Here is a 25,872-nt window from a genome sequence, read left to right as displayed (position 1 = left end):
AAGATTGTCAAGGATGTGAGCCCTGCTGGCTGCAGAGCATACTGTTGGAGTCGTGGGTAATCAATTTTCAATTTGCTCCTCTCCTCTCATTCGCTTTAAATTCTCTTCCTTTCCCTTCAATTTTTTATTTTGACTCCACTCTTAATGTCATCACTCCTGTCCTTCACCTCTCTCCTTTCCTTTTCTTTCCATTTCTCTCTTTTTGTTGCCACTTACATTCCTTTCCTCATCTCCTCTCCTTATTTCATCTCCTTGTTTCCTCTCCTCTCCTCTCCTCTCCTCGCCTCGCCTCTCCTCTCCTCTCCTCTCCTCTCCTCGCCTCGCCTCTCCTCTCCTCTCCTCTCCTCTCCTCTCCTCTCCTCTCCTCGCCTCGCCTCTCCTCTCCTCTCCTCTCCTCTCCTCTCCTTTCCCGGGCGCATGTCCGCGCCCCCGAGCTCCTCTGCACCCCACCCGGTTGCGCGCTGTGTCTGATGTGTGTGATGAGGGACCGCGGGGAGGCGGAGCGCGAGTGCGTGTGTATGTGTGCAGTTTGTTGAGTGTGTCAGAGAGAGAGAGAGAGAGAGAGCGAGAGCAGCGGGGAGGGAGCGCAGTACAGAGGACAGTTTTCTCTCCCACTCTTTCACTCTAACATCAGATACTATGCTTATCGCTTCGAGTGGCTGGCACTAGAACACAAGGTAAGAGTCATTTTCCTTTACACTTTCTGCTCTCTTTGTGTTCCCTGTGTGCGCGTTTTGTGCGTATTTGTTGTCCGCACTTGCTCATGTGCGCTCGCCCCATGCGGGCATCACTTGCTGCCGATTTGTACGACCATGTGGAGCTGCTTTGTGGTGCCAAAAAGATTTTTTCTTTTTTTTTTTTTTAAACATCGCCGATGTATGTATGTCTCTCTGTAAAGACTAGCCATGCGAATCTCTACTTTGACAGCCAATTGCTATAGGCTAATCTATGTAATATTCTTTAATATAGACTATTTACAAGCCACGCTCGACACAATCAGGATAATGCGTCCTCGTCCTCCCCTGAAGCATCTCTGGGTGCTATAGTCCCCTGAAGTTTTGTAAGAGCGTGAGTGAAATGCTAAGGATGTTGCGGGGATTTTGTGAGATGCACAAAGACTGCATTAAGCCTCCTGCCCTTACTGCGCTTTCATCCAAAGTGCCTCCCAGTGTAATGAGCGTCACTGCCCTGCGTGGCCCCAGACGGAGTCCGTGCAGCCTGGGAGCGCCGCCGGGAGTGTGCAGGTGCCGTGTTCAGGCGCAGACATCAACAACACAAACTCTTGACATTTTGTCCTGCAACTGTCTTTATTGTTGCAGAGAAACGGTTCATCTATCGATAATTTTCTGATTCTGCTTTTAATGAAAGAAGACGTGACATAAACTGGCGACGGCATCAAACGTCTCCTAGATGTAAATTCTTTTGGAGGTGTCGCTTCGCTGGAGAAACAACGTGAGGCTGAAGTAAATATCTGATGAAGCTGCGCCTCTGGCTGCTGGCTGCGGAGACCAGTGACAAGTCAGCACAAAGAAACATACGTCTTCTGGTTGAACTTTCAAAATAAAACCATACTGCTGAACAGATTCTGTAGGCTACGTGCTTTTATAGACTTGGTCAAATGTTTGCACTCTTAGATTGTTGTTGAACGTCAGTCATAATCCCTGTCAAAAACCCAACTACGTTGGTGTGATGGTCTAATGATAATTTTACAGTAGGGGGCTGGGCAGTATATTCATATCGTATCCACATCGTGATATGAGACTATATATCGCCGTACATTTTGAATATCGTAATATGACAGGTGTAATTTTCTGAACTTACCAGACTGTTCTAGCTGTCCTATTATTTGCCTTTACCCGCTTAGTCATTATATCCACATTACTGATGATTATTCATCAAAAATCTCATAAATATTAATAATAAATATTTAGAGAAAGCACCAATTGTCAACCCTACAATATCGCCGCAATATCGATATTAAAGTATTTGGTCAAAATGATTGCATATTTGATTTTCTCCATATCTCCCAACTCTATTATACAGTCCGTAAACACAGTGTATGATTGCATACAATATGTTGGCTGTATCGAGATTATATCTCAATACGTGACAGAATAAAAAAAAAAAAAATAAAAAAAAAGCTACACCTTTTTAAGCTTTTATTTTTGAAAAGTACTTCGCTCGTTTTCCGGTTCCCTCCTGTCTTTTTCGGTTAACCTTGACGCAGCAGAGTGATCTGCCCGGGCAGGGCTTCTGCTCAGCTTGGGTTGGTTGCATGGTGTTTCTCTAACGTCGCCCGACTTCAATTCATTATGCCAGGATCACTTCCCCCTCCTCCATTATCCACCAAACTCAATGTTATATTTCAGCATTTTAACTGAACGAACGACTTTTGCTTTGAAACGACATGGGGGTGCATGCACCTAACATTAATGTTGCGTAACTGTGCGTCCCAACCGGAAACAGCAACATAGAAGAATACTTTGTGCACAATAAATACAATAGAAAAAAAAATAACACAAAACGGCCACTTTCATGTGTTTACATGCATCAAAATGCGTGCATGAAATATATTGCACCTATAGGCCTAGTGTTTTAATTGATATGAGATTGTGTGGTATTATGTCTTCATTATGGTGATTTGTGGGGGTTATGATTTCAGCTCTGTAAGCTTGAGGCAGATCTGCTGGGCACAGAGAGGGCACTTGGCTCTAAATGTTTTATGCATGCAGTCTGAAGTCTGGCAGTAGTTTTAGAGAGAAAGTCGGTTCTATAACTGCAGCATGCAGGCTGGAGAGAAACAAGAGAAGTGGGGATCCTCCTGTGCACAGATGCCGCAGCGGGGCTTCCCTGGGCTTTTCCTTTCTCTCTGTCTTCCTCTCTCTGTCCCTGGGCTTCCCTTGTTGTTTTCCCTGCACCAGCCCTTCGCCCATCCCTTCCTCCATCCATCTCTCTGTCACTTAGGCCATTCAATTCCCCTCCCTCCATCCCTCCATCCATCTTTGAAGGAAAAAGGCTGTAGGATACAGATGCAGCAGCAGAACAACAAACAACGATGAAATAGGCACGTCATTTGTCCCTAAGGGAATGTTTAAGGAATGATCACAGTCATGTTTAATCAAACTGTGTTTATGGCTCCTCGGACAACAGTTTGAACACAGGAATGATGAGACTTCTGCCTTTCTGTCCTTTGATGTTTGGTATTTGCTCATACAGCCATTTGCACCACTCCGCCAACATGTTTAGCTTCTTCTGAGCAGAATCCAAGTTCTGCTTTGCCTTTTATATTGGCTGATGGATTATTCATTAACGCTTCTCCTTCCTCTCTCTGTCTCCTTCTCTCTGCATCTCCTCTTCCTCCCCTCCATTATCTCCAAGCTCTCTCTCTTTCTTTCACTCTTGCTTCCTCCCATCTTCTCTTTCCTCCCCCTCCCCTCCCCTCCCCTCCCCACCCCACCTCTCCTCCCCTCCCCGCTCCCTCAGCATCCCTTCCCGTTAGCAGATTTCTCTTATCATGAGCCACCTCACACAGAGAGACATATGTCCCCCTGTTTCCTGCATCTTTTAACCTTTTTTTTTTTACCCAGCGGGTGTCGTGCTGCTCTTTCATCACTGACCCACCTTATACTCGTTCATTTACAAATCACACTTGGAAAAAGCTCCGGCACCACCACAGGCCTGTGCTGTGTTGGGCTGTTACATAACATTATAATATATGTCTCATCTCAGCTGTGAAAGTGATAATGGGCAACATTTTGATATAATACAGTTTTTGTTATTCTATGCTTATGATTTAGCAGAAAGCTGCATCGTTAAACCTTTCCCATCCGTCACCCGATGTGATGAAGTGATGCATTCAGTGTGTTTGTTGTCTATATCCAGGATTTCTCCGATGCCGCCGGAAATTCCGCTGGATATCCGTTACCTTCCTCTTTCTTTGTGTTGGCATTTTAAACTCCGGTGGATTTATGAGGACTATGGTTTACTGCTCCTCCAATCTGAGTGTATTACGACTAAAACATTGTTGTTGTTTTTTTAACAATATATTTATTGTTTTGCACATAGAAAATATACAGTCACAGGGACAGTAACGTTATGAACATCCCCCCTCCCCCACCCTCAACAGCATAAACATTCAAGGAAGAAGAAAACAACAGAAACAAAAAATGGAAATGAAAATAAATAAAACAAAATCAATAGTGGTCCTGTTTATTTTATAAGAGACATGCCAGCTTCCACAAGCGCCGCCATTCAAATTTAATCATTCATTTCAGTCTGGTCACTTTCCAGAAACTGCATAAAAGTGTCCCATATCTCTGTGAACTTATTTAGTTTCCCTTTGGCAACATAAGTTAATTTCTCCAGTGCCAAGCGTGACGCCATTTCTTGTAACCACATTCCAGGTGTAGGGCCGTCCATACTTTTCCACCTCAATGCAATCACTCTTCTAGCCTGAAGCAAGGATAGATCGATCACGGGTGCATTTTTGTGGCCCAGTGCAAAGTGATCAGGGTAAATACCTAATATACAGAGCTTTGCCTCAAGTGGAACCACCATATTAGTCACCTGTGAAATCATGTAGGTTACATCTTTTTTGGCATTCCCACATTCAGTGCAGCAGAGTGCCAACATTATCACTACATTTAGTACAGCTGTCAGGAATGTTAGGGTTGTAGCGATGTAGTTTTACAGGTGTTACATAAGTTCTGAATAGCCACTTGTATTGTATGAGTTTTAGTGCTGTGTTTATAGTCTTTGTTTGTGCCTTTAGACAAGCATTTCCCCACTCATTTTCTGTAATATTTATTTCTAAGTCATCTCTCCATGCATTGAGTCTACAGTGGGAATTGTCCTTCGAATTGGATCGTAACAACTAAAACAACTTTTGAACGTACACATGTTCCACCAAAACAAGTTCCTTCCCGAGGCTATTTTGCAGGGGCACAGGGTTAGCGCCGCCCAAGATGATTGTGATTGGTTTAAAGAAATGGCAATAAACCAGAGCACGTTTTTCTCCCATCCCAGAATGCTGTATGGACTAGCCAGACCCTCCTCCGCAGCTCTGTGGAGGAAGGTCTGGCAAAGCGAGACTAATGTGTTTGTAATAAGCAGAAGATGAAAATGTAAAGTAAGCATGCAAAAGTGACACATACAGGACCTCAAAAGGCATCAATGGAAAACTAAGGAAAAAGATAAATTACCATCAACACTGTTTTGACTGACAAATGATTTCTGGGAAGTGCAGTCCAGACGCATCAGCCAAGAATGTATAGCACCAAAGAAGGAACAATGGCTTTAATGTCAAAGTCAGAGGTGTTATGTTGTTATAGCATTTCAAAAGGACGAGGACGGGATGGATGTTCAAATTTTGCTTCCTATCGACAGTCAGTGTCGGTTTTAGAGCTGCAACGATTCGTCAAATGGTCGATCAGCCAATGGACAGAAAATGAATCAGAAACTAAGTGAGAATTTGTTGCATTTCTTGGTCTTATCATAGTAAATTGAATATTATTGGGTTTTGGACTGTTGCTCGGACAAAACATGACATTTGAGAAAGTCTGCTTGGGCGCCAGGATATTGTGATTGTCCTTTTTCACTGATCTCAGCTAGCAAATATTTGCTATGTAAAGATATTAGTGGCGTAATGGCATCCTGAGCACAGGATAAAGTCACACTCCCTCAGCGTGTGTGCGTGCATGTTCGTGCATGTGGCCATAAAAAAACATAGGTATTTCACGTATCGGGGGATGGTCTATGAGAGCCATGTAGATGCATACCCCATTTTTTCAGTTTTTCCGAGTATAGCCCCTTTAACCAAGTAATTGTGCATGCTATGTGATTATACACATTTTTGGAAGGGGCTGAAAAACAGCCTAAGTGTTCTTTGGTTTTAAGGGCTTTGTAAGACATCCTTTGAAAATATATTTGGATCTGGTTTAAAAAATATCCTGGTAACTAACAAACATGCAGGATTAAACACACACCATCCTTATCAGAGGTATAAAGAATCTGCAGATTAGCAGCACCACACAAAAAGCAACAAATCAAAGAAGCAAAAAAAACATGTATCTCTTTTATCAAAGTAAGCATCACTTTCTCCGTCTTCTTTCGTCTGAGCACCTCATTATCCATCTTCTTCCTGTCTCCTAACTCCGCCTGCATCTTCTCTGTCTGATTGCTCTCTGGGGATACATTTACTCTCATCCACAGCCTCTTTTCACAGTTTTTAATTACGCAAATGATCTGGCTGATTGGTGCAGTGTAAAAATGCATGTGTCAGGTTCATATAAACAGAGACAGGGGGATTGATTTTTTTTTTTTTGGCAGGACAGACGGACAGACGGGCAAACAGTCCGGAGCTCCGTCACTTTGGAGATGTAACAGTAAATTTGAAAATGTGGGAGTGCTGTAGTGAGATGCATCGCTGCCTCAAGTTTGGCTGAAATTTGAACAGTGCTATTTGAGATACTGGCGAACAGATAAATGAGCAAACAGGCTGATCTTTTCCAATCCCTACACCCTCAGCTTCAGCGTGCAGGATAATCAGAGGGATTAACTTTAGGACAGACAGGTAAACAAACAGACAGACAGACAGACAGGTAAACAGAAAGACAGACAGACAGACAGACAGACAGACAGACAGGTAAACAGACAGACAGAGCCTCTGATGTCTGATAATATCCAGGAGATGGACTTTGAGAAAGGCAGAAAGATCTAGAGATCAGATAGACAGAGCCTTTCAGAGAGGAGATGTTTGAAGTATCACAAGAACAAAAAGACAGCAAAAACATGTCAACCAAGACAGAAACGCAGACTCACGGATGGACAGACATGCAGACATGGAGCTCCTCATATTCAGTTATTTTTTCATGTGTTGACACTTGGTTTGTGTGTGTGTGTGGAGCAAAACGGAACTACGTCACGTTCTGAGTCCGGTGTTTAACCACAAGTTAAGTAACGTACCAGATGATTTTAACCCAAACCACGATCTTTTTCAAGTAGTTTTTTTTTTTTTTGCCTAAAAATAACATAACTGCGACAGTGACACAGACTCCTGTGAGTGTAGGGTAGGAATAAACAACCTATATCGTCGTATGGTTTGCAGAACTTGTTGACATTGTATCTTGTTTTTGTGTGAACTATTCCTTTAAATCACAAAGTCACAATCAGTCACACAGAGTGAATGCACAAACATACAGCAGAGAGTGCGAAAGATTCTTAAGACAGACTTAAGACAGACGAGGGCTGAGTGCTGCATCTGCGTGTCATTGATAAACTAACTACATGCAGTGTGTGTGTGTGTGTGTGTGTGTGTGTGTGTGTGTCTCGCTGTCTCTATTTTACTTTCAGTGCTACGAGGTTACATAACCAGCAGAGTAACTGTGGCACGTTTCCATTGATATTACTGTAGCTCCCTTTCACTCTCTCTCTCTGTCTGTCTCTCTCTCTCTCTCTCTCTCTCTCTCTCTCTCTCTCTCTCTCTCATCTGTCTCTACAGCCTACTGTTAGAATATGAATGAGGATTTATAGGGCCATACACATGGCCACAGCTTGCTTTATTCTGTCCAGAGATGCGGGCTCCACCAGTTTGACACTGTGTCCATGTGATTATAAAAGTGTCTTTGTTGTCTGTGTCATAGGTAGTTGAGTGGTTATGTAAATGCTGTTCAAGGAACAACAACATGTACATCACCAAATCAATATGGTTAGAATGGTTTGTGGCAAATCCATCCACTGATTGCAGCAATTCAAATTCAATTCAAATGAACTGAACTTTTGCCGTCACAAATATCCTTCACTCACGTTCTCCTTGTGCATCAGTCTGCATCATCAGTTTTCTGTGTGCTTCAGGGATGTGTGTGTATGTGTGTGTGTGTGTGTGTGTGTGTGTGTGTGTGCGCGCTTGTCTAATAAAGGCTCAGAGGCCTCCAGAGGGACTGAAACTGCAGGAGGAGAGTTTACAGCACCATAATCTTATGTCTTCTCCTCTATCATCCCTCTATCTTTACAGCCTCACTACATTTTTTTTTAAATGAATCCACCCCTTGGCTCTCTCAACCTACCATCTCAGTCTTTCCTGTTTTTGTCCATCTTTTATCTCTCATCCAATTGCTTTCCTTTCATCCTCTTGCTTTTTCTCATCCATCATCTATTCTTTACATCCTTCTCATCCTCTTCTCTTTTCATTGCTCCTTGTCTCTCTCTCATTCTCACACTTCTGTTCCATCCACCAAATTACTTTTTCTCCCCCTTGTCGTTCTCTTCTCTCTTCTGTCTTCAGTGCTTGTGGATTTTTTTTATCCTTCCTTCTCTCTTCCTTTACCTCCTTCTGTCATGCTCTTTTTCCCTCATCTGATTTTGGTTCTTCACTCTGTTCCGGCACTCGTCTCCGTCAGTGCTTTCTGTTGTCACCGATCTCTGTTAAAGACCAAAATGTAAATAAGGTGTTAAGATAAGATAAATATCCTCTTAGAAACTCTCACCCATCCTTTTCCCTGTCTGATTGACAGATTCAATTTCTGCCCAGTCATCCTTTACTGCTCCTCTGTCCTTCATTCTTTCCCCGTCTCTCTTCACACATCAACCACCCTCAAGCCAATCTGTTCTTAACTCTCCACCTCCACTTTACCTCTGCGTGTGATTGACAGGCAGTAAATGTGTCCACTCATGCATTTCCTCTGACTCCTCAGAGATCCAGAGAGGGAGAAAGAGAGTTGTTAGTGGGCAGTGATGTCATCTCTGAGCTGGGCTGATGTGATTCTGAATGTCATTTGAGATCCCTTTCAGGGATGTTGAGACGGTTTCTATTTCAATTCCATCGTGTTTGTTTATGTTTCCGTCTCGACTGTCTGAGTTGGAGTATACCGTGTGACGTTGCTAAATACCCTACATCTATGTACAGTATTTAACCATTTATTGGTGGAGAGCCAGTTGTTCAGAAAAGAACTGAAGTGGAGAAGTGTCTTAATTGGCCTGTGAATTTCAGAAGTTTTTAAATGTCAAAATATTTTTGATGAGTTTGCTGCGCTGACTCATGGTTGCTACAAATAGTTCAGAGCCAACCCGGTATCGTGTGTTAGTGCTCTAACAGGATGAGGATGCACATGTTTTAACCCTGTTGCCAGACAAGAACATTTATATTCTGCAACACGATTGAGTTGTTTTTACATCCAATCCCAATGTTTTTACAATTCTCACTTTCCACTTTTTTATTGTTTCATTTCTTCATCTGTCATCCTTTTCATTTACAGATATATTCACAGTATAGGCCAGTTGAAAACACACACACACACACACACACACACACACACACACACACACACACACACACACACACGCACACACATGCATGCATGCATCAACAGACACGATACACCCACATAGAGTCATTGGTCTGACTCCAGGAACTGTGCCACCAGCTGTCCCCCTATTGGCTGTTGTCCTGCTGGGGTGTGTGTGTGTGTGTGTGTGTGTGTATGTGTGTGTGTGTGTGTGTGTGTGTGTGTGTGTGTGTGCGTGTGCGTGTGCGTGTGCGTGTGCGTGTGCGTGTGCGTGTGCGTGTGCGTCTGTGTAGGGAGGTCTCTCTCACTTTCCCTCAATCATTCTGTTAGTCTCGCCCACTCTTTCTTACTCACATCCACATCCTGGGACTTCTAGGAGCTGGAACTCTCATGTAGAGGATGGACATACAGCAGATTAAACATCCTGCGTCATCACTAGTGTTAAGACCTACAACAAAGGGAAACAAATATTTGTACTTTGTAGAAGATTAGAACAGTTTCAAATCACTGTGAGATAAAAGCCACCCCCTCTTCCTTTATTTCTTGCTCATTGTGTTAATCATTCATCAAACTGTCCCTCTTGGATCTAATGGAGTTTGAATTTGTACAGCCTGAAAAGACTACGATTGCTGCAGCTCATCAGAAAGATGTCACTTAAACTTTGCAGCACTTTTTGTGATATTTTTTTGGATATATATAAAGTTTGTGGACATTTCTCTACGTAGTCTTTCTCCTGTGGAGAAGCCCGGAAGTTAAAAATACAACCCTTCTGTAACTTTCCCCCCATGATTTGAGCCAATATAGTCTTAGTGCTTCCTGCCATTCCACACGCCGCCCGCAATCTACATAAATCAAATGGTTAGTGTCAGCTAGATTACATATTGTTTAGTTTCCGCTACTTTAAAAATGGTCCTCCTTTCACAGAGCTGGCTGTTTAAAATGAGATTGGGGGTTGGTTTTTATTTGACTTGAATAAGTGGTTCTGAAATGGATTATTTTTTCGATTTCTGGTTGGACCATTTATTGTGGGGAAATTGCTGTGAAGAAGGGTGTCATATGCTGTACAGATCATAAAGCCCCCTGAGGCAAATTTGTGATATTTACTTTGAAAAATTGACATCCGGTGTTGGTTGAATTTGGGTTAATTCTTGTGCTCGCTCTTAACTTCTGGGAGGAACTGCCTAATGTGACAATCTGCTCCTCAATACTCGAATGTTCTCTGTCGCTCCTCGTCTTCCTCCTCCAGCAAGTGTCATTAGATTAGGGTCGTTTTCAGCCACAATCTCATCGAATCTTCTCTGCCTAAATCAAAAGTAACTGGACACACACACGCACACGCACACGCACACGCACACACACACACTCGCACACGCACACGCGCACACACACACACACACACGCTGGGATTGGTTATTGCTTTTTCTTCCCTCCACCATACACCTCCACACTGTGACTCATCACACACACACACTGTGACCATCGAATCCTGTCGCCGACTTCTCTAAACCAGTAATGGTCTCACTGATGTCTGAATGTGTGTGTGTATTCTTAGTGAATCATGCACAGGTGTGTGTGTGTGTGTGTGTGTGTGTGTGTGTGTGTGTGTGTGTGTATTGAAATATTATATTCCACAGCCGGATGCTTTCTATATTCTGCCCTCGGCAGCAGCAGTTAATTTTAATTAATTGAAAAATCACAATATCGGCTCCTGCACGATGCTGCAAATTGATGTTTCAGACTCTTTAACAAGGAGGTATTTGCTCCCAAACTACAAAGTGTGAGGAGCTGGTGTGTGTGAAAATTACACGTTTTGTTAATTTTGTTCATATGTATATACATCAAGGCAGTAAGTGTGTTACATAAGATGTAAACATTTATCCTGCCGTGCACAGTAACATCACTGACCTCTGACCTCTGCAATGGTATTACAGAGGTCCGAGGTCATCCTATTGTTGTCACTTTAATTCGATCAATATTTATCCAGAGCAGACTTTGCTGAGAATATATTTTATTTTTTTTACGTATGTTAAAAGTATCTCTTTGGTGTAAAGACAGATGTGAGTCAATCATGTCTCTTCTGGCCTGCAAACAACTTCACTAACCTGCAGGCCTGTTACACTAAAGCATTTATTGATCACTGTTCATACTTATCATACAGACAGATTACTAGAGTAAATACAAATTAGTGTCCCAGAGTTTACTGCTGAGCTGCTACAGAAAACATTATGTAATGAAACACTACATGTCAGATGTGGTTGCATCTTGCAGAAGCCTCTGGCTCTCATTATGCAACTCTGAGCTCACTGTCGGTGGTGGTCAGATGTGGCTGCAGTTAGCTTAGCTTCTTAGGCAGTTGCATTGCACTCCTATAATATTGTCAGACTCACAATGGAAAGTTAAAAAAAAGGGTTAAGTTAAGGTGACCAGATTTCTGAGACAAAATCCCAGGACATTTTCAGCTCAGAAGTGTAAATACCTCCAAAAAAGGTAATGTTTTTATCTTTATAAAACTTAAAACGGGGCCACTGCTCCAGGGGCGTCACTAGAACTAGAGCTGCACCCTAGGGGGATCCATGGGCATACTCCCCTGTAAGAAAATGTTGTCTATTTTAACATTTTGTTTAACGTTTAAATGCATTAATCTGGTGCACTTTGAAAAGAAATTCAGAGGTTAGACTTGATTATTCTTATCTATGGATGGAAATACTGTATTTGTGCTGTAGCCTGAACTATTTTGCACTTCAGAATTTTAACCATGCAAACACAGGTGGAATAGTTTTTTCTTCATATGTTTGCATTAATGTCACTATGAAGCATACCAGTAGAAATATATATTCATATTTGTAAGTGGGATATATATAAGTAAGTGGGATTGTCTGGAATCTGGCAATATACTAACCATTATGGTGGGATACACTGGCTAAGCTATTAACAAAAATGTCTGTGCTGACATAAATAGTTTACATGAGAATACATTATAATTTTGGCCCGTTGGCTGAGTCTCTATCTGTCAGAGGGAGAGCAGGAGTGTGGTTGTGAAGAAGTTGGTAATTTCATGTTGCAGATTAACACTTTTACATGCACTATATCCGTGTCACATTCTCATTAGGGGCTGAGCCCCCCTAAAGGTCTGATCCTAGAATCACTCCTGCTGCTACTTCATACTTGTACTCCACTACACCTCAGAGGGAAATGTTGTCATGTTTACTGCACTACATTTATCTGACAGCTTTTGCTTTATTGCTTCACGCTGGGCTTGTTTCTGCAGCAGCTCGTTGAGTATCGGATACAATTAAAACTATTGAGGAAATATTTTCCTTTGACGTTGGTCCAGTATTAAATGAGATCGCTGCAGTCGGCAATGGTGAAACAGGCTACAATTTCAGTTAATAGGACGCATGGGCGTAAATCTGATCTAACAGTTGGGGGGGACAATAAACATAAAATTTCTGAAGAGCAATTTTTGAAGGGGATACACAAATAATACAGCCACAATTATACTCGTAGAAGACGTGTACACAGAGGAAAACCTTAATACTATCATTAGTGTAGCATGGAGACTGTACCATTAGCCTTCTTTTCAGTGTTTCTCTCGATTCAATGAAATAGCTGACTATGACTGACTGACCTGACTGTCCCTGGTCTCCCTGAGACTCTCCACATGACTGTCCCTGGTCTCCCTGAGACTCTCCACATGACTGGCCCTGGTCTCCCTGAGACTCTCCACCTGACTGTCCCTGGTCTCCCTGAGACTCTCCACCTGACTGTCCCTGGTCTCCCTGAGACTCTACACCTGACTGTCCCTGGTCTCCCTGAGACTCTCCACCTGACTGTCCCTGGTCTCCCTGTTCCTCAGTTCTTTCTGTCTCCTTTGCCTGTGAAATAGTGACATTAGTATTTCCATAAGCACCCATTCTTATAAAGATGTTACCAAATTGTCTTGATATGAGGACTTATTGTACTTACTTGGTGTTTTGGTGTACTGAAAAAGGATCTTATGTCTGTTTTTGTTTTCTCTGTCATTTTATCTGAGCAACAACTCAAATCTTTAACGTCAGATGTCTAAATATGAGTTAGGTTTATAGGTTCACCACGCGGTCATATTATAATTATAAAATTATCTTGCGTCCTCCACATAAATATTAGGTTTTGTCTGGGACAGAGGATATATATTTAACTGATCTGCCACTTAACTTCATATTGAGCAAAACACAACTCTATATCTTCAATATTAACCCTAATATCAGGTCACACACATAACGTTAGGCTTATCGCCGTGGTAACGTTAGTTGTAGTGGGTGCATATCCAACAAGCTATTAAACAAGCTAGGTAACGTTACATTATATTACACTAACATAGCGAACGTTTTTGTCATAACTAATTCATTAATTACTCAGCATCATTTCTATTTGAGAAAAGAACAACTTCATCTGATGAATAAAATAGCCTTGAACCGCCTACTTACTACATTCCTTTTTTTGAGATTGTTGCGGCCCAAAATGCCTGATTTCACGGGAGCTTTTGTAAAAAATTGCGATAAAAGTTGCAATGTCTTTTGTATGTTTGTTGCAATGAAGTTGCGGAAGACAGTGAAAGTTTTTTTTTTTTATAGTTCTTTAAAAATAAAAAGGAAACTTGTTTCGGGGAGAATAAAACTACTCTGGGATGAGTTGTCCTAGTAACCTTACCAAAAAGGCTCAGGATGCTGCAAATGTTGGTATAATATGAAAATGGCTGGTGGATTTAACACAAAAAATAATAATTTATTGAATTAATCAAATATGTCATATATGTCACTGTCAGTGGCTTGTTGATCTTTACATTGTCTGTTAATTTCCTATCCTGGCCTGGGACACATATTCATACGGTTTGATAAAGTACTTATTATTATCATTGCACTTACAATAACGAGCGTGGCTGTCCTCAATTTAGGTCATCGTGTTGTCTCATCTCTGGTTTTTCCTGCATCCACCGTATGTGATTGTGTGTGTGTGTGTGTGTGTGTGTGTGTGTGTGTGAAATGCCAATAAACCAGAGCACGTTTTTCTCCCATCCCAGAATGCTGTGTGGACTAGCCAGACCCTCCTCTGCAGCGCTGTATAAGAAGGTCTGGCAATGCGAGACTACCCACAATGCGATTTGACTGCTAACAGTTCAGTCAATTTTCTGTACTGCCATACATGCAGATGAAGGGCGGCAGTACCAGGAGGTCTGCGTTTAACCAGCGGTAAATTTCCACTGGATGACTAGCTTCAGAAGGGTTGAAAATCCCTAACTTTCGCTCTTAAGAGTTTATCTTAGCGCAGAGCCATTGCAACCATAAATAACACTGGCTTGGCCGTGTAATCCTTCACAGCTCCACCCTGTCGTAAAAAATCATCACATCCGGTTGCAAAAAAACAAGATCTCAAGGCTTCAAAACGGCAGTCCACAAACCAATGGGTGATGTCACGGATGCTCCGTTCATTATTTTTTACAGTCTGTGGTTCAGTCAGAGATTGCGGCGTGCTATGCTAGTATAGCTGCTAATCTGGCCTGCAGAGATAATGAGCGGGCTACAGAGTTCTGGTAAACTCACTTCTTTCTGACTGCACTCCCCCAGGATTTATTTTATTTTCAAACTTGTAGTCTTCAGCCCCCAACCGATGCTGACTCAAGTGACATCACTTGAGGCAATTGATCATGCTTCACGCATCTCCCTCTGGAGCAACAAAAACCTTTACACAATTTTTTTTTACATATGCAGTAGTACTCCCCAACATCTGGAAACACACTTTGATATGTGAGGGGAAATGCCCGACGAGATGTGCGCAGAAGAAGAGAACGGTTGTCTCCACCGGAGTCCATTTTTTCCCTGATGTGGACACCTCGAAGGGAATTAACCTGCTTATACCATTATATCATAATTATGGGGTGGCAGTAGTTCAGTCAGTAGGGAGTTGGGTTGGGAACCAGAGGGTTGCTGGTTCAAGTCCCCATTTGGACCAAAGTATGGTGGTGGACTGGTAGCTGGAGAGGTGCCAGTTCACCTCCTGGGCACTGCCAAGGTGCTCTTGAGCAAGGCACCAAACCCCCAACTGCTCGGGGCGCCTTTCCGTGGGCAGCCCCCTCACTCTGATTAGTGCATGTATAGGTACTGAGCGTGTGTGTAATTCAGGCCTGTGTATAATAATAATGACATTGTAATGTCCCTTGCGGGATTAATAAAGTATAAATTATTATTATATATATCAGGACCATTAATTTATATTTTCATGCGTTTTGCAAAGTTTGTTTACAATGAAAATCCTTACAGAGCATGTTTAACTCAGATGCAACTTCTGCTGTCTCGTTACAGTTTAACTGTAAACTGTAAAAGTGTGACCCGAGGGGAAAAAAAATGACATTTCTAACACAATAATTCTATATTTATATGGTGAGTGCATATTCTTGCTTTCTGTGCTGTAAATATTTTATGAAGAATTATTCCTAGTCCTAAAGTCCTAAATAAGCTGGCAAATCAGTACCATGAGAAAATGACCTGGCTGACTGATCTCACTGACTCTCTTTTATGTTTCTCTTCCGCTGTGCTTCCGCTGCGGCCGGGGACCGTGTTGTTTTTTTAAGACAGCAACAGGGTCAGAGCTGGGGTCCGTCGTTGTGACCATCGGGGCCATTGCTCATTGTTACTGCAGGATAACTGACCGCGGCTATTATTTTGCATGGGGCCACACCTCACAAGCATCCACGGCTACACGCACACAAATTACACACGAAACAAAAAACTATCTTCTCCTTTCATACACGGCAATGTGGTTGATAATAAAGAAAATGACACACACACACACACACACACACATACACACACACACACTGGCACATCAAATGTTTCCCCGACACTGACTCACACAGGCGCAGAAGGTAGTCCCTCTGTGTGTCAGCACGAGCGAGTGTTTTGTTCTACTGGTAGTATTGTGTTCGGGGGTTTGCCTCTCTTATCTGGCCGCCTGCCTACACCCTCGTCTGGCTGCTCTTCCTGATAACACGTTGTTGTTTAGTGGTGTCCTCTAATAGCAACACATTTATATGGACAGCACACATAACTTTCAATGAACTGGAAAAAAATGCCATTTGTATATACAGTACAAGTCAAAATGCTAGTAAATGAGAAAGAGTGTCCAAACTTTTGACGGGTTTGGTCAGGTCAAATATTGTTGACAAATCTGTTGTAGTGTTAGTGAGCACTTCTCCTTTGCCGAGAAAATCCATCCACCTCACAGGTGTGACATATCACGATGCTGATTAGACAGCATGATTACTGCACAGGTGTGCCTTAATCCTGGTTCACACGGCAGGATAATTAGGCCGATTTTAGCCCTGATTCCCCCCTTCCGACAATCTTAAGGAAGCTCCGATTATGGTAAAATAATCTGATCAGACCGAAAACCAGTCAGTATCTAAATGCTGTGTGAGGAGGAAGGTCTAGCAATGGGAGACTGTGCTGAAACTAACAATGATGATGATATTAGGGGTGAGGTCGACAGAAGAAGAGTGATGGAGCTTGCAGGTATAAGTAGAATAAGTTTGAATGCGTGAGTCAGGAGCAGTTTCTGGATGGATAAACATTTAGGTTGTCAATCTCCACCTCCCTGCTGTGTCAGTGATCTTTTGAATGCCTCTTTCAAAGTTGCAGTGTCACACACGATTAATTCACCTTTATGGTGTGTAATCTAAAATAAACCTAAAGAGGGTAAAACCAATAATTGCTGTTGTGTAACTCGGTTCCCGCTGTCTCTCTGTCCTGTGTTGAAGCTTTTTACTGCCCAGTGTGACACAGTCTCACTCCAGTTGTGCTTGGTTAACGATTGGCTGTTTAATTATTATCATGTGGTTAAGTTCCAAATTGATTTGTTCAGCTGGTGGTAAAGTAATATCACAAACTGCAATATTACACTACTTTATTGCTTCATGAGTGTGGCTTAACGTTTTTGCCAAAGTGATAAGATTGTATTAATTTGTGTACACTATCCATTGCTGCTACTGTTGTCTCTAAAGGAAAATTAGGCACCTGAACTTAACTGAGTTTTGGCCCAAACACTTTAAAAAGTGGATCTGTTGGTTCACAGCAGTAAACCTCATCCAAATGTCACACTCAGATTTCTGTGTGCAGCCCACTCATGATCTACTTTGGCATTAAAAAACAAACAAAACAAAAACTAACACAGCTGCTGCAGCTGCTGTGAAGCAGCAGAGTCTCAGCTGTCAATCAGTTCGGCATCCATGAGCCGTATCCTCATATAATCAAGCCCAGAGGACAAGCAATAAACAAACATGGATGCTGTTAATAGCTTCTGCTTTTAAAAAGGCTGCTCTTCAGCAACCAGTGTAGATTCCCACAGAACTTGAATGCACCACTGCAAAATAAACAAAAAAGGCAAAATAAAAGAGGACGTGGTTCATTACATTTTTACATTTTCATACTCATTTTCATGCCTCGGTGAAAAATCTGATGTGTTTTGTTTTTTTTTAACTATTGAGTAGTATTGTAGTCAATAGTGATTAACAGTAATCGATTCTGGGGGACAAACACAATAGATAATGATTTTTTTTTGCCCGTTCCTCCTCCACACAAACAGGATCCAGTTTCTCTCCCTAAAGGTAAAACAACTCTGTCCTAATAAAGACTTCATAATTTCTAATTATATTGTGCCAGCGCACTGCAGGTGAGGGCTCTTTATGTCTTATTGATTTAATGTTTTGAACAATTTCCAGGTATAAGGGGGAGATAATAACACAAGGCAATTGAAGTGTTTAAGCCTTGAGTGTTTAAGCCTTGAGGTAACTGACTCATAGATTATTCAACAGAAGGTGAATATCTATTTGTGGTTCTAATATAAAATGTGTTCAGGTTAGACAGGCACTTTGGGTCTCCAGCTGGACTTTTTTTCATTGTACTCGTATTTGCTTTGAGAGTCGTTGCTGCTTACAAGCATCAATAGCCTCACTACTTCCTGGTCTAATTTCTGCCCCAGGGTCAAAGGGATGAAATTGGTGGAGATGCAACACCTCTAACAATATCTGTTTATCAATATCTGACTGTGTGTGTGTGTGTGTGTGTGTGTTGGGGGGGGGGGAGTACAAAACAGAATGTGACTGAGAATAAGGGAGTCAGACAGAAAGACAGGGACAATGTCAGATGTGATGAGAGGCACTGTGGATTCAGAACAGAATTAGCACTGTTGTCCTGATGGAAAAAGACACAGAGCTGAGTTGTTGGTGGTGGTGTGTTGCTCCATGCAGGTACAGGTGAGAAGATCCACAATAGATGATTATGTATTATGGGTCAGGATCCCTGACTGTGCCAACACAGTGTTCTAATATTATGGTCGCTGAAAACTTTTTTTTTTTCTATCTGACAAACTTTTTCTCCTTTCTTCTGTCTTTTTTTTAATGTTTTTCACACTCTGAATTCTCTCCAGCTGCTCCTCTGAGTCCTCTGCCTCCATCACGCACGTCACACACAAGCTAGTGGTTTGCCTGTGTGTGTGTGTGTGTGTGTGTGTGTGTTCTTGTTTATCTATATTCGTGGGGTCAAAAAAACGGGAATACAGTATACTTGTGGGGTCCGGACAGCTTTGTGGGGCCAAAATGCTGGACCCCACAACTTCAAAGGGCTGTTTGAGGGTTAAGACTTGGTTTTAGGATTAGGGTTAGAATTAGGTTATGGTTAGGGTGAGGGTAAGGGTTAAGGTTAGGCATTTAGTTGTGATGGTTAAGGTTAGGGTAAGGGGCTAGGAAATACATTATGTCAATGACAGGTCCCCACAAAGATAGTGCCACAAACCTGTGTGTGTGTGTGTGTGTGTGTGTGTGTGTGTGTGTGTGTGTGTGTGTGTCATATCTCTCTCTTTGAGAGTGTGTAGGCTTGTTTCTGTGTTTGCTGTGTATTTCTGTGTTTCGTTGACTCTGTGTCTTCCTCTGGATACGCAGCCACGCACGCTCTCTTTCTCTCACTTCTCTGTCTGTTCCCTCCGGCTCTTTTAGTCTCTCACTTGTTTTCTCTGTCACTCGTTCGGTCCCATCATCCCTCGCTTCCTTTCAGCCTGTCACTGACTTCTCTAAAGGCTTTGTTTTAGAGCGCTGCAGCCTGACACGGAATGACACTCATAGTCTCTCTCTCTGTCTCTCTCTCTCAGCATGCACACATTTAAACTTGAAACCTTCGTTGCTCACACACACACGCACACACACACGCACGCACGCACGCACGCATACACACACACATACACACACACACACACATCCTGACACACAGCTGTTTACTGAGACTGAATGAGTTTTAAAGACTTTTGAAGGCACTTCACAAAAACAAAAATATTTTCTTTGCCAAAGGGCTTGGCGGACAAAGCCAGCAGAGGAAACACACACACACACACACACACACGGGGACGCAAGCAAAAACAGACAGGATACATGTGAAATGGCATTTTATTTGTGGTGCAGAAATTGCATTAGGAAGGGTCACTAACTGTGTGTGTTCCAGAAACACTGTCCAGGTTACTCAGGATAATCCACAGATGATTAGGTCTAAAAGAAAATCTGTACCGTATACATCCCACCACATATAACTGTATTTTAACATTACTTGTTAAAAATTCAATAAAAAAAAAACTTTGAAGAAACACATTTGTGATATGTCAAAAAACAAACGTAATCAGGAAAAAAAAGTGTTTCCCTCGATTGAGAATGCAGTTTCATAAACGTAATTGTTAGTAGACAGGACTTGTGGATGGATGGATACATTTGTTGGTGGCAAAAGTCTAACTGGCTGATATCTCAAAATGTAGCAATGTCTAAAAGAGAAGTGGAAATATATTGTATGTATACTTTTGGAGATTTTAATAATTTCATTGAGTTGACCTTAAAACAAGTTGCAAACGAATAACACAGGCTTACTGTACTAAAAGATACATAGACACTATATAAACAGTTTGCCACTACACAGAACGAATAAACTCATCTGGATAGACTTTAAGGGTTTTACAGTAGCCTGCCTTTGGCCTACTTTAACCAGCTGCTGCAATGCAGCCTGACTCTGAGTATAAAGCTGCATTAAGCAATTTTGTGACAGGACTCTAAAAACAGACTCACAGAAAGTGAATAAAAGCAACACAAACACACGTGTGTGTGTGTGTGTGTGTGTGTGTGTGTGTGTGTGTGTGTGTGTGTGTGTGTGTGTGTGTGTGTGTGTGTGTGTGCAGAGTGTATCATGTTATCATATCACCAATGTGATGGAGGAAGTCACCAGAGCACCAGAGCTCCTCTCACCACAGCTTCGGCTTTACCTCCAAGACTGACAGCTGTGGGAGCGGGGACTCAGCCACACTTTATTGGAGCCGTTATTTTTTTAAACTTCATGTACTTTTTTATTTACCCAGGGAGTGAGACGGAGAGGCCAAATGTTCTTTTCTCTTCCAGCACTGTCACACCGATTCTGCTGCCCAGTAGAACCACGGGCCTTTAAACTGAGCAGCTGGACAGCTAAAGATTATTGTTTCTTTTCAACATGTCAAGTGGAGAGACCGAAACCAACATTTGTCTTTCAAAAAGTGTTGTCTGTGCTGTACCATAGAGCTGCACTATCATTCAGAAGAGGATTCAAATTGTGATCACTCCATTAACAGAGCCAGTGTGATTTTATTCCTTTCAGTATAAATTATCAAAGTAAGGTAAACAGAAAAAGTGAACACGCTCAGAAACATCTGTCAAACATGCTCTCCAGAGACAGACAATATGCAATGGACCTTTTTCACAGCAGACATTTTGACTTGTCATAGTAGGAAAAGCACAGCTGAAATTGGTAACCTTAAAGATGGCGCAATTCCATCAAGTGTCCCAGTAAGCTATTTCAGTGAGTCAGCATGCACAATACCAGGACCTCTCCTAAGTAGAATGCAGCCATCATTAATGGTCTTGAATACACCTGTGCTTCTCCTACTATGACATGTCAACATGTCTGCCGTGAAAAAGGTTTATACAACTGTAATGGACAGTTTGCCTTCCACTACAACATCAAGACATGACACATCAAAGATAATGATAAAAATAATAACCTAAAATGTGCAACAAAAAAAAACAATCAGTTTTTGAGACTAAACTGCACTGACTGTATTCAAAGGAATAGATCATTCAATGCAACACTATTGCTTTTTCTTCCTTGCTTATACGAACTGGATTCATAATTGCGTCAGGACTGCCAATAACGGCCAGAAACTCCGCTGTCTATGCTCTTACCTCCATTCAAGTCCTCCAAACCATACAACAATATAGGTTGTGTCTTTGTACCCTGTAGTAAGACCCAAAGAAGCATTTTCTGATTAAGGTTGTGAAATGGTCACAGTTTGGTTATGTTTGGGGACCAAAACTGCTTAGTTAAGTTTATATAAACATTGTAGTTTGGGTTAAAATCAGACGTTACTTCACTTCCGTGACGCATGTGATGCTGAACGTGACGTTCGTAAACTAACAAATACAAAACCGGCCATTTCCTTTCATTTTCAAACGGGACACGAACCCTGGGTGAAAGTCTTGTGTTTGTTTGCTACAAAAAAAAAAATCCTGTGCCATATTTGATTTTAAAGACTGTAAGTATTATTATTTTTTGATTATTTTACACCTATTATCTATTCAGAACTAAAATTTAAAAAAACACATCAGGGCTACAAAGATATTTGTTAGAATGCTAAATTGTTGATTGGATTTTTGTCTCTTTAGGGAATACAAACCTAAAATAATCCCAACTTTATTTTTTAAATGTGTGAATAAAGCGTACTTTATTAGGGGATTCGTTATTTGGGGAGCGACATACAGCCACACACACACACACACACACACACACACACACACACACACGCATGCAGTTCAGTGTAAGACAGGAACTCATATCAGCCAGCAGAAAATGTTCCCCCTAATTAACCACTGTTCAGATTTGCATAAATGTGTTTCCACGATGTAAAGCTTCAGCTGCCATGTTCTCATTAATATGCACAATAACCACTGCATTTATACTGGGTCAACACAGCCAAACCCCTTCTCATCTCTGAGTGGTTCTGGTAATGGAGCTGTATGGTTTAAAACAACGACAGCAGAGAGATAAAGGCTGGTGGCACCGAAAGGTTTAGCAGTAATAGAGGAGATTGAAGGGAGAAGAGAACAAATGAGTTACATGACTAAATTACATGAGGGACTGAACTCTCTACAATGTACAAGGAAGATGTGGATCCGGCCCATTGTTTCCCTCTGGTCATTTTAGAGTGGCAATTAACTACTTTTTCTGTTATGAAATTCGTGCTAAACGAGTATAAGTTTTCCCCAGAAATCACCTTTCATTCAACAGTCTAGGTGATATTTTTCCTTCCACATTTTCACATTATAATGATAAAATCCTGTTTTAAGTTGTTTGTTTTGATAACATTAATACAATTCAAGCTCAGTCTCTGTATTTATTAAACCTCTGAGATTCACTTGTAGGAAATACACTTAAAGTTTGATAAGGACTAAAAGAAGTCAGACCTTTATAAAATATTAAAGACAAATGTGTCACTCTAAGAACATACAAAACATTTCAGAGTTTTTCTAAAAAAGGTTTTTTATCATGCAACTTCAACAATCCACATTCAAAGCCTGTCTGCTCAGCCTGTCACTGTCTGTTCTGCTTCTGTGCTCGTCAGCGTCGCTCTTAACTCAAAACTGCCAGACTGTGCAGGTTTTCTACCGAGACATCCATAATTTATAACTGAAGGGTTCTAACAAGCTTGTGTGTGTGTGTGTGTGCAAATGTGTGTGGTCATGCATAAGAGTGCATATACAACTTTGGTGTGTGTGTGTGTGTGTGTGTGTGTGTGTGTGTGTGTGTGTGTGTGTGCATATGCAGCTCTCATGTTTCATGATGCACCAATAAAAGCTTTTGATTAGCACGACATCAGAAGCACATTGTGTGCAAATGAGTTTGACCTCATGATATTAACCCTTTTTCAAAGCGTTTAGCCTCTTTAAATATATGTAAATAGCCTATGTATGTAGCCTATATGTATATTAGGGGTGGAACGTACATGTATTCGTATTGAACCGAAACGGTACGGGCGTTTCGGTTCGGTCCATGAATTTACATGGAGAATACACGGTATAAAAATAAATAAAACTTGCGTGCAAATTAATTAATGTAATGTGGAACTACTGTTACATACGCGTTTCTTAGGGACAGACGCCACAATTCGCCAAATGCTCTGTGTAAGAAGCTTCTCTTTTAACACCCCTGCTCTGTGCATTCACATATGAGAGCAGCGCTTGTCTCCCATATCACACTACTAGCTGATTGTCTTATTTTGTTTACAAGTTCCAGATGGAGTCTGGAGATGATGTGGGGTAACCTATTGTTTACTGTTTACATCTTACTTTATACATTTCAGGCTGTTACAGCTAGCTCAGGGGAGAGACTGGATGACACTAGGTGGTACAGCCTGAGACATGCACAATAAAAAAAAAATTGCCTTCTGCATTTTTGTTATGCTTTTCCCTCCATTGTACCGAACCGAACCGTGATGTCTGAACCGAGGTATGAACCGAACCGTGACTTCTGTATACCGTTCCACCCTTAATGTAGGCCTATATATATACTATATATATATATATATATATATATATATATATATATATATATATATATATATATATATATATATATATATATATGTATGACAAGTAATTTCATCACTGGTTTAAGCGGAAGATACAGTGCGATTTCAATTTATTTTTCGAATGTGCTAATCGAGCTGAGTAGAGAGTGGTGTAAAAAATCTATTATGAACTTCGTTTGGGTCCATATGAATGACCAATAAAACTTCAAAAAGATTTGCATTTACATTGGATTTTGTAAATTTTAAATATAAGGCACTACTAACACAGGCTACTAGTCTACGGTCTGTGGTATCTTTTGGTAAGAAGACATCTGCCTAAACGGTCCGTGTACTTGGTGGCCAACGGATTTTCGTTTTGAAAGGAAAAAAACAAAAACGAAAAACGGCCAGTTTCCCAATTACCATTAGTAAATAGGAAAACAAAAAACGGAAAACAACCCATTATTCGTTTTTTGTTTTGATATTAAAAAACGGAAAACGAAAAACAATCTCGTTATCCGATTTTCTTTGATGTATTTGTAGATGGAACTCGGAAATTAAAATGTGTGTATAAATCTTATTCCTTTGTCAGTACCCGATCCGTACCGCCTGTAAAATCCGTTCTGTGCACTGCCTGATCAGTTCTACGCTTGCGCGAACACCGGCAAACTTCACAGCTCTATGCACGCATTGGCGTAAGGATGTTTGGACATTCCTGGTTACCGGAAGAAAACATTAGACAGTGACAGTAGACCGTTATGATGGCAGAGATGAAGTTTACAAGGTGTTTGCTGGAGTTGCCTAAAGTATCTGTTAATGATATACGGAGCGTCGTCCGGCCATCCAGTACAACACCATGTAGCAAATTAAATAAAGGCTTCAAATTTTACGTTTCGTCATTTCTTTGCAACTTTGAAGGTAATTTGCTAACGCTAGCTAGCCTGAGCTAGAAGCCTTGCTTTGGTGTTATAAGTCATGACTCCGTCCTGCTTCAGGTTAACCATGTTTTAAATAAAGTTTAAGCATGTGTATACCTCTCACTTCATGTGTTTGTACTTTTATGAAAGTATCAGGTAAATACAGGGCTACAAATGAGATCTCTGTGAGAGACCAGCTAACTCCTAGCAAACTATTATGTAGCTCAATGCTGGACATTTCACCCCTAATTCCGGTCACTTTACTGTATTTGTATTTGTTTAGTATTTGGTTTAGAAGCCTTTATTGGTTATTTTTTACGGTACAAAGTCCTGCTACATACGTACATAGCTAGCTATATGCTCCGCTATGTCGCGTTAGCATGCAGCTACAGTAGTTAGCTATGAGTATGCTAACGTTAGATTGTAGTGGAACGAAGCAGCACTTTCTAACGTCAAAAATCGCAGACCAAACACTACACAATCGGACATGTTTCAGCAGGAATGTGACCCGGAATTGGGGAGAATTTAACAACATTGCCAGCTAAGATGACCGTTAGCATGTAGCTACTATAGTGTTTACTGCCGTTAGCATGTAGCTACTATAGTGGTATACAGCAGTGGTGGCTGGGAGAGCTGTCATCCCATCTTCAAAAGGACACTTATGTACGTTTACACTTCATCGCATTAATAATAGACAGTCTATGGTTATTAGTCAAGACGAAGTATTAGGTAAAAACATTAACGTAAACAACACAACAACGATGTTGCTACACGGTTTTGGATCAGTGACAAGTTTCGAATGTTTGTAGCTATGACTATTGTATAATAAAGATTTAATAAAAAAAGATTTAATAAAAAAGTTGTAATGTTTGGTCGTAAAGTGTTGACACGTTACTTATATACAGTCTATGGTTACAAATCGCACAGGGATATTGTTAGTTTTCTACTACGTAATTATGCGCATGCACAGAACGGATCTTATAGGCGGTACTGGCCAATAAATGCTATTGAAGTCTTGG

At 41.3% G+C, this 25,872-nt stretch overlaps 1 protein-coding gene across 1 annotated transcript in view; it reads left to right on the top strand.

Annotated features, from left to right (window-relative positions):
- The first annotated feature begins 440 nt into the window (after window positions 1-440).
- Window positions 441-25,872, top strand: part of slc8a2b (solute carrier family 8 member 2b) — a 181,625-nt gene continuing 156,193 nt past the window's right edge. The window contains exon 1 of the mRNA XM_031304158.2: window positions 441-677. The gene's annotated coding sequence lies outside the window, so the exon portion shown is untranslated. The remainder of the gene's footprint in view (window positions 678-25,872) is intronic.

This window comes from Sander lucioperca, chromosome 5 (assembly GCF_008315115.2).
Source record: "Sander lucioperca isolate FBNREF2018 chromosome 5, SLUC_FBN_1.2, whole genome shotgun sequence".
Taxonomy (NCBI): domain Eukaryota; kingdom Metazoa; phylum Chordata; class Actinopteri; order Perciformes; family Percidae; genus Sander; species Sander lucioperca.
This window is presented reverse-complemented; position numbering and strand designations above follow the sequence as displayed.